Below are 9,944 nucleotides of genomic sequence, written 5' to 3'. Positions count from 1 at the left end.
AGTAGATCACAGGTTGCCCATAAAATTAATTAATACAAAAATTAATTCAAAATGGATCAACAACCTGGATATAAGATCTGAAACAATAAATTACATAGAAGAAGTCATAGGTACTAAATTTATAAATCTTGGTTATAGGAAACATTTTATGAATTTGACCCCAAAGGCAGGGTAAATAAAGGCAAAAATAAATGAATGAGACTATATTGAACTAAAAAGATTCTGCACAACAACAGAAAAAAGAAAAAGGAACAACAAAACAAAAAAAGGCAAGCAAATGGGAGATAATAGTTGCAAACAATTGCTCTGCTCTGACAAAGAGTTAATATGCTAAATATGTAAAGAACTCCTACAACTCAACACCAAACAAATAAACAATACAATTGAATAATGAGCAGAGCATCTGAACAGACACTTCTCCCAAGAAGACATATGAGTGGCCAACAGATACATGAAAAGATGCTTAACTTCACTAGCTATTAGGGAAATGCAAATCAAAACCACAGTGAGATACCACCTCGCATCTGTTAGAATGGCCATTATCAACAAGGCAGGTAATGAGTGTTGGTGAGATTGTGGAGAAAAAGGAACCCTAATTCACTGCTTGTGGGAAGGCAGATTCATACAGCCACTATGGAAAATAGTATGGCAGTTCCTCAAAAATAGTAGTTACTGTATGACCCAGCAATTGATGTGGGCACTGGCTAGCAGTGTGCGGCATTGTGGATGAGACGAAACAAATTCACTGACCACGGAAGTCCTTTGGAAGAGAAGGGATGGCACAGCCACTCTCTCAAGAGGAGAGTGCCCCGACCCTTGCCTTGACAGGCTTTTATTGGCTTTTTATTGGCTTTCTAATAGCATACATCAAAGAAGGTTTCATTCATTATGCTTAGGTTTGCTTTGGGTAATTACTTTTTACAGATAGCAGCGGAAAGGATGTTACTGATTACTTGCTATAGACAAGGAAAAATTGTTGCAAATGCAAGGGAAAAGAGTAATTGGTCTGGTTACACTTCAATCCTTGGGAGAATTAGCACAGACTTCAGGAAGCTACTTTAAAGATATTCAGTAAGCATTCGCTACCTCAACTCAGGGTGAGGGAGTTTTAGCAAGAGCAAATCACAAAGCAGCCTAGATATAATGCAGGCCTGATTTCCCACGAGAGAACCGATCTACAGGTTTGGCATCCTGTGTGCCATCACGTGCCTATGGGTTTTCCCATAGGGCTAGGTTACATTTGCCAACCCACACAGACAGATTCCCTATAAGCAATCCCTCTTCTGGTTATTTACCTGAACAAGTTGAAAACACTTATTTGCAAAAATATGCATATATGTGCCCCTATGTTCATTGCAGCATTATTCACAGTGGCCAAGACATGGAGACAACCAGAGTGCCCTTCAATAGGAAATTGGATAAAGAAGATATGGTAGGTATACATACAGTGGAATACCACTCAGCCATAAGAGAAGATGAAATATTGCCATTTGTGACAACATGGATGGACTTTGAGAGTATTACACTGAGCTAAATAAAGTCAGTCGCAAAAAGCCAAAGTCCATATGATTGCACTCATGGAATATAAACCCATGTTGTGGTTACCAGAAAGAAGGGTGGTGGGAAGGTGGTAAAGAGCCAAGAGAGCTGTATGTGTGGTGACAGAAGATTCGACTTTAGGTGGTGAGGACACAATGCAATATACAGACATGTATCATAGAAATGTGTACTTGAAACCTATGTGATCTTATTAACCAGGTCACTCCAGTAAATGTAATAAAAATAAAAGTTATAGTGTTAAAATCTGGAAATAAAGTAAAGGGTTGTAGATAAATCTGGGGGTGGGGGATCAAAGAACAGTCAACTCCTGGTATCAGACTCTCAGCTGCAGTACTTGGCGCTGACAGAGTTCAGACCGTGGTGCCCTGCGTGGGTACATGTATTTGTGCACTCAGCTTCCTGGGGGACAGCGTCGGAGCAGCCCCGGTTGAGGACTCAAGCGCTATAAGTCAATCTGTGTTGTAGATGTATAAATAACAACAGACCGAGATGACCTCAGAAAGGAGAGATGACAATAGTTGATTGTAAAAAGGGGCTCCATTTCTGAAGAAATGAAGAAAAGTGACAATTGTGTACACAGTTCAAGAAAATAAAACACCTTTTTGGGGGGGGAAATGTCTTTGGCACCAGGCTGGGCTGGCTCTGTTGCCAAATTCTGTCAAAAGCTGAGGCTATGAATGCACGTCAAAAAGTGATGTAAAGAAATAGGAATCGAGGGCATGTAAATATCTAATCATGATGTTGTGTACTTGAAGCTAGTATGTAATATTGTAAGTCAACTATAATCGTAAAATAAATAAGAATACCCACAAGGAAAAAAAAGAACATGAAAATTACTACAATTTAGTACTTAAATAATGTTCTTTAAACAATGTCCAGTGGTGAGGAAGAGGAAACTCAAAATGAATAACAGGAAAACAACAAGCTGATTTTCACTTTGCAAGAATAGTTTCTCTCATGTTTCCACTGCGGGCCTGTGGCTTGAGCCTTTTCAAACCACTGGCCTAATCAGAGGACTCAAAAATCTAAGAAACGGTTGGAATTGGGACCCATGAGGATATAAAAAGTCAAGCTCACCATGAGACTGATAGATGCCTTCTAGTCTGACTTCTGAAGACGGCAGCTTCTTTACTCCATTTCAAGGACCGGTGCCCTGGAAGGCCCAGAGAGACGAACAGGGAGTGTGCTGTGGCGTTCTTAACTCCCCTGTGTCTTATGCGTTTATGGGATGTTTCTATTTCAGAACCTGATTGATTGGATTCTCACAGTGCGTATCCTCTTTCCTCCGAGTCTCCATGCACCTTTGGAACCCATAGCCGCTTGTCCTGTGCAGTAAAATGGAAGCATATGAGGTTGAGAGGCAGGTGAGACCAGGTCTTAAGTCCTGAGCAGGTGGCCTTGGCCCTACTTGCCTCATCTGAAAAATGGGAAAACAATGAGCTCCTCAAGGAAGGATCATTAACACATGAAGATCACTTCACACAGTGCCCGACACATAAAAATTGAGTGGCTTCTTGGTGAGGAAGAGACTAAGCTTGGAGCCAGACGGCCAGAGTTTGAGTGTTGGCTGCATCACAGTGATGTGGCCTTGGGCAGTTCACTTCAGACTTCCTTAGCTTTCCATGGTTTGCCATTTGAGTGAGGTGAAGATATATTTGTTTCCTCTGAAGCGACTTGAGTCAGTACCCTGGTATTCAGCTAACTTGAACTCCAGCATTTTGAAACAGTGTCTGTTGACAGAAATATATTTGGCATCTCACCGGGGAATTTAAAATTGCATACAGACCGTGTCATGATCCCTCCAACTCAAGATGACTGTTATTATGGAAGATGCGTGTTGCTGAAAAGTTTTATGTTGTCACAGCTGTGCTGCACACGGGGTCGTGTCAGTGCCTGGTTAGCAGTGGCAGTCCCTGAGATGAAACTGTAGTGCGAACCGGTGAAATCAGTTCCCTTTCTCCCATCCCCCAAGAGGTGTATCCGATTCCCACTCATTCTGGGAAATGTGGATTCACGCGAGATTTTCTTTTGGTCTTGCCCAGATATTTCCAGTGTAGAAAATTCCCTAATGCTGAAATTAAACTAAAAATCTAAGAATCCAGAAACGGATTAGCCTGGGAAGAAGCTTTGTGGCTGTTGGTCTTCTACGACAACACTTAGTTTTCGAAGTACAGGAGTAACATGAGGAGGCCCCAGTGCTGAAATGACTGGACTTTGTCACCTCCCTCGGTTTCAGGTTTTCAGAGGGCCTTGCAGAGGTCAAGAGAAGCACAGGCCACGTCAATAATAAACCAAACTGAACCCCAAAGAAAGAAAGAAAGAAAGAAAAAGAAAAATTCCAAGATGGGGTTACACAATTTGTGGTATTTAAAACGAAGTTTTTATGAGAGTTTATTTGAGTCAAACTGACGACCTGTGTAGGATCCCAAATGCTCCTCTGTGGTACACTTTAAATGTCAATACCTAATCAGTAAACAATCCAACCCACACATGCCCACACATGAACATTTAGTGTGATGTAATTACATCATTCCCACGATGATTAAAGGGGTCATTGGGATATTCACTAAAAATATTGGTCCGTAGTTCATGAGAGAGATGATCCAGTTATGAGATAATGAGTTAAGTTGGGTGCTGATAACCGCCTTTCTTCGCACTTGCCAACACTTTGCTGTAACTGTAGGTGTAATATGGTGGCGTTGAGGCCCTTTGTGGCAGAGAGGATCCAGGCTATGGCCTCTGTGTTGCACCCCTGCTCAGGCCCTATGTATTCGCACTAGGGAGTACCCAGCCTATAGAAGTACCGCTGCCTGGCTTCTTCATGTCAACTCTCTTCTGTGGTCCAGTGAGAGTCTGGGCGGAACTGGCACACTTACTTACGGCATTCACCGTTTGTTTGTTTGTTTGTTTGTTACAAGTTGTATGGGTTTGTTGCTCTTTAAGAAAAAGAACCCTTTCAATCTCTTGTTTTCAATGAATGATAAAATGCAGCCTAGAGAAGAATGACAAGTAAATGTTAATAGAGTCAATAGGCCTTGGGTAGGGGGCTGTGGAGAACATGGAAAGACTAAACAGAAGGCAAAAATAAGTACATGCACTCTTTTTTATTGATTATGCTATTAACAGTTGTCTTAATTTTCCCCCCTTTGCCCTCTTCCACCCAACACCCCCCACTCCTTCCAGTGATCCCCCATCCTTTGTTCATGTCCATGGGTCATGCATATAAGTTCTTAGGCAACTCCATTTCCTATACTTGTTCTTAACATCCCCCTGTCTATTCTGCAACTACCAATTTGTACTTTTAAAAAAAATATTTCATTTATTTATCTTTAGAGGGGTAGGGAAGGAGAGAGGGAGAGAAACGTCAGTGTATGGTTGCCTGTCATGGTCCCCTGCTGGGAACTGGCCCACAACCCAGGCATGTGCCCTGACTGGGAATCAACCGGTGATCCTTTGGTTCACAGGCTCGAGCTCAATCCACTGAGCTACGCCAGCCAGGGCCAATTTGTACTTTATAATCCCTTTACCTTTCCCCCCATTTCCCCAGACCCCCCTCCTCACTGTCTACCATACCAATGTTCTCCATATCTATCATTGTTTCTGTTATGCTTATTTGATTAGTTAGGTTCAGTTGTTGATAGTTATATGTTTATTGCCATTTTAATGTTCATAGTTTTGATCTTTTTTCTTAAGTAAGTCTCTTTATTTAAGGGACTTAAATAATAATGGTTTATAATAATGATTTGGTGATGATGAACTCTTTTAGCTTTCTCTTGTCTGGGAAGCACTTTATCTGCCCTTCCATTCTAATTGATAGCTTTGTTGGATAGAGTGATCTATGTTGTAGGTCTTTGCTTTTCATGACTTTGAATACTGGATGGCAGACTGGATGGCTTAAATAGCAGAAACTAATTTTCTCACAGTTCTGGAAGCTGGAAATCCGAGATCAAGGTACCAACAGGATCGGTTGCTCCTGAGGGCCATGAGGGAAGGATCAGTTCCTGGTCTCTCTCCTTGGCTTATAGATGGTTGTCTTATCCCTGTGTCTTCCCTCTATGTGTCCAGGTCTAAACTTCCCCCTCTCAAAAGGACACCAGTAATAATGGATTGGGGATCACCCTAGTGATCTCGTTTTAGCCTATTACTACTGTAAACGCCCTATGTCCAAATACAGTCATGTTTTGAGATACTGGTGGTTTGGATGGACTTCAGCATATGAATTTGGAAGGGTCGGGGTAGGGGTGGCACACTTCAGCCCATACAGCCTTTTATCAGATTCCCTGATGCATTCAAAATAGTGTCCCTATTAATTGACACATATTTATTCATTTATTTTTGAAGGCCTTCCTTTATTTAAATGTCAGCTCCAGAGGGCCTGGAGAATAGCAGGCTCTCAATAAATATTCATGAACAAATGAATACATATTATGAAGCCATTACAAATTACTCTGCAAAAAAGCAATGACAGAGAAAGATGGTCAAGGTGTATTGTTTTTAAAAAGGCATGATTTACAAACTGCATGTGTAGCATAACTCATTTTGAAATCAGATACATATAATTTATCTTTTAAAAAATAAAGCTTGGAGCCCTGGCTGGTGTAGCTCAGTGAATTGAGCGCAGGCCTGCGAACCAGAGGATCACCGTTCGATTCCCAGTCAGGGCACATGCCTGGGTTGCAAACCGGTTCCCAGCAGGCCAACTCCCAGCAGGGGATGCACTAAAGGCAACCATACACTGATGTTTCTCTCCCTCTCTCCTTCCCCTCTAAAAGATAAATAAATAAGTTTTTAAAAAATTAAAAAATAAAAATAAAGCTTGGAGAGAAGTGCAACAAAATGGCAATAACGGGTGGCCCTTCGGGTGAGATTTTGACTCTTTGGATGTCTATCCTTTGTGTGTATTTTCTAATTTCTCTTCAGTGAATACGTATCACTTCCATAAGAGGAAAAAGACAACACAACATATTAAAAATTATTAGAAGGTATTTTGTCATAACGTTTAATTAGCTGTGAAGTGAGAAAAAGACACATGATTTGTCTTTTTCAGTGGAAAACACAGCAACTTCTCACAGCCAGTGGCGGAGAGTACAACCTATGGAACCTACCCAGGCTGGATTCAAGTTCTCAATCGCCACTTCCTAGATTTTTCATCCTGGATATCGGTCATGCCCACTGAGTTTCAGTTTCTCATATGCAGAATAGGGTGATAACAGTGCAAGACTTGAGACTGTCTGTCATCTCTGGAGCAGACAGTATTTTGTCCTTTTGATCTCAATGCCTTGGACGCTTCAGGACATGAAGAGTGAAAGACTGGCCCAAAGATGTGGCTTTATTTCTTTATTTCTTTTAAAGGGCAAGAACAATTATGAAGGACATATGGACAGTAACGGGGGCGGGGTGGAAACAGGAGGGAGGTGGGGAGGGCTGGGATGGGGGGAAAAGGCAGAAAACTGTACTTGAACAGCCATTAAAAAATAAAATAAAATAGATTTAAACATTAAAAAAAAAAGGACAAGACAAGCACTATCCAAATACTGCTCACATTGCCCTGGGCACAAGGCCTGGGCTGGGGGGAGATCGGTGAGGCATACTTGCTAAGGGTGCCTAATTTAAGGGAGCACCCAAAAACTCAGTAATCAATATCAATACTATTTTAATGGGATATTTTTAAAAATAAAAATTATATAAAAATCTATGATGAACAAAATATCAACCACTTCAGTAAAGACAGGCTATATATTACTGATTCCTCCTATGCCCCAGACTCCATTACAGTTCCACAGGGCACTGGATCCAGCCCACAGCCTGAAGGTAGGAAACCTTCAATCATTCAAGTCATTATTAATTGCTACTTAATAAATAATTATTGAAATTATCCTGAGCCTCAGAACTGGCATGGCTCACCCTGTGACTGTTTGGCCTTCAGTCAGGGCCCTGGAAGGACGCCAGGAGGGCATGTGTATTTTTCTGACCCTGCTTCTTTTGGCTCCTTGGTAGGCGCACCTAATCACAACTGCTACCTATCACAGCCTTCTTACGTCATTGAGGACTCGGAGGAGCCAGTTTTTTCCTATTCTTTTATAGAATCATGGAATGCTAGCAAAGCGTGATTTCGACCCCAGAGAGCGCTGAGCAGACTTTGCAGGTGTTACAGACTACTCCATTGGTACTTCTGGGGAAGGGCACACTGACCTTGGCATCCCTTGCTTCAGAAACAGGCATTAGTGAACAGCATGTTCATTCCATCTTCATCCCAGAAGAAGGGAAAATCCTCCTGTGATGAGGTCAACTGGGTTTTATGTGGAGTGTTTCCCTGAGTGCCTTTCATATTATTACATCATGGGATTTTTGTGGGTATTAGTTTATGCATGTAAAGAACTTCACAGTGCATTCACATGGAAATTGCTAGTCAAAAGTAGCAAAGACAACATTTAAAGCTTGGTTTTTCATGCAATGGTTTTATTTTTACATAGGACAACTCACATGCTGATACCATAGATTCCAAGTTGCTCTATGAAAGTAATCATTAGAAAAATGTAATGTCCTTAGTATGTTTTAGAAAATTTTTGCTCTTAGTTTGATGGAATATATATGTTATTTTCAAACATATAAGTTGAAACATCATGAAATAGACTTAACCTATGTCAAATTTGGTTCAGAAAGCACCTGCAGAAATCTGTGTCCTTTCTAGTTCTTAAAAAACTCAGACCAAGGGGGAAGGGGTAATTCGGATGGGTAGTGTATACGACTTAGATTTGGCTACAGTAAGTTTAGTGTAATCCATTGTAAGGTGACATTCTGGATGAACTTTATAACAGTGAAGAAACTGGCTCGGAGAGTTTTTTTCTTTAATTGAAGGAGTGTTGCTCACCGCACTTCTCCTTTTTTAGATCCATGTGTTTACCAGAGAAGTGAAACACACGCAGATTATATATCTGTGTTCAGTGAGCAGTCTGACTCCTCTGAGACCACCAGGCTGTGAGGGAAGTCCAGCCAGTCCCACAGGTTCCAGCTGTCACAGGCCAGGCACCTGACATTCGAGTGAAGGAGCCATCATGGGCTTGGGAGACATGACGTGGAGAATAAGTTTCAGGAGAACAGGCACCTTGTACATCATGGTCAGAGCAACGTCCCCAGCACCTTAAATGTGTGTGGTATGTGGTAAGGGCTCAGGGATTGAATGGGTATTGAATGAATGAACTGAATGAATAATAAGTTTACTCCAGACCATGTAAACACTGATCATAAAGTTCTCCCAGGGCATATTCAACCATCAGTAGGTAAATGCAAATTCTTCGTTTTTATCACAAAATAAAACTCTTGCTTAATTCAAATCACATTACTCCTATTAGTTTTCCTTTGTTCTCCCAGACTTGGCCACTGTTACAGTAGGAGAGGGTTTTTTCGTACTGGTCTCCAATGTTCTCTTCAAACAAAATCTTTTCAAAACAATTTTCCTAATAATTCTTCCCAGGTTTTTTTTTTTTTTTTTTGCTTAGCAAGTTTAAAATTCTTTAATCTTCAGTGCTGTGTATATCTATTTGTGTATATTTCTGTTGTTAAAAGCAGGCACTATTTTGTAACTTAATCTAAGGCATTGTCTCGAGTCTCTAAGAATCACCCAAAATACATTCCTAAGAGTTCAGACATTATTATTATTATTATTGAATGTAGTCAATAGATCCTAAGGATTTAACTAGACTCTTTACTGCAACTGAACTTCATTTAATCTTTTTCCATTCTGCATTCTACTGTGGTTTTCCACATTTCAATATATCACCTACTATCATCAGTTCTTATTTCTTTTAAACTATTAAATTAAATATTAACCTCCCTGCTTCCCTCATTTTTAAAAATTTATTGATTTATTTTTTATTTGGAACGTCTAGCGTTTGCCTCTCACATGCCCCTAACTGGGCACCTGGCCTGCAACCCAGGCATGTGCTCTGACTGGGAATGGAACTGGTGACCTTTTGGTTTGCAGGTGGATGCCCAATCCACTGAGCCACATGAGCCGGAGGATGCTTCCCTCATTTTTAAGGTGACCTTTCTCTCCTGCCATCTTTTTAATGAAGGAGAACACTCCCGCTGGTCCTTTTTTTTTGGGGGGGGTGCACCTTGTGTGCTTAAAATTGCACACTTTTTGCAATTACATGTCATTTTTAAAATTTTATTCTTCAATTAGCTTACATTCAGTATAATTTTGTATAAGCTTCAGGTATACGGCCAGCATGAGCTCAAACAATGGAACTCTCTAAGCCTTTGTTTTCTCTTCTGCTTGAGCACACTGAGGCCAGGAGTGTTTTTCACATACAGTGCCTGGCACACTGGAGAGACTTAGTGTTGAATGAAAGGGAAACATTAAAATACACACCAGAAAAGTG

This window comes from Sturnira hondurensis, unplaced genomic scaffold (assembly GCF_014824575.4).
Source record: "Sturnira hondurensis isolate 20B ecotype Veracruz unplaced genomic scaffold, ASM1482457v3 Scaffold0004136, whole genome shotgun sequence".
NCBI lineage: Eukaryota > Metazoa > Chordata > Mammalia > Chiroptera > Phyllostomidae > Sturnira > Sturnira hondurensis.
The sequence above is the reverse complement of the archived record's forward strand: the minus strand, read 5'-3'. Positions refer to the sequence as shown.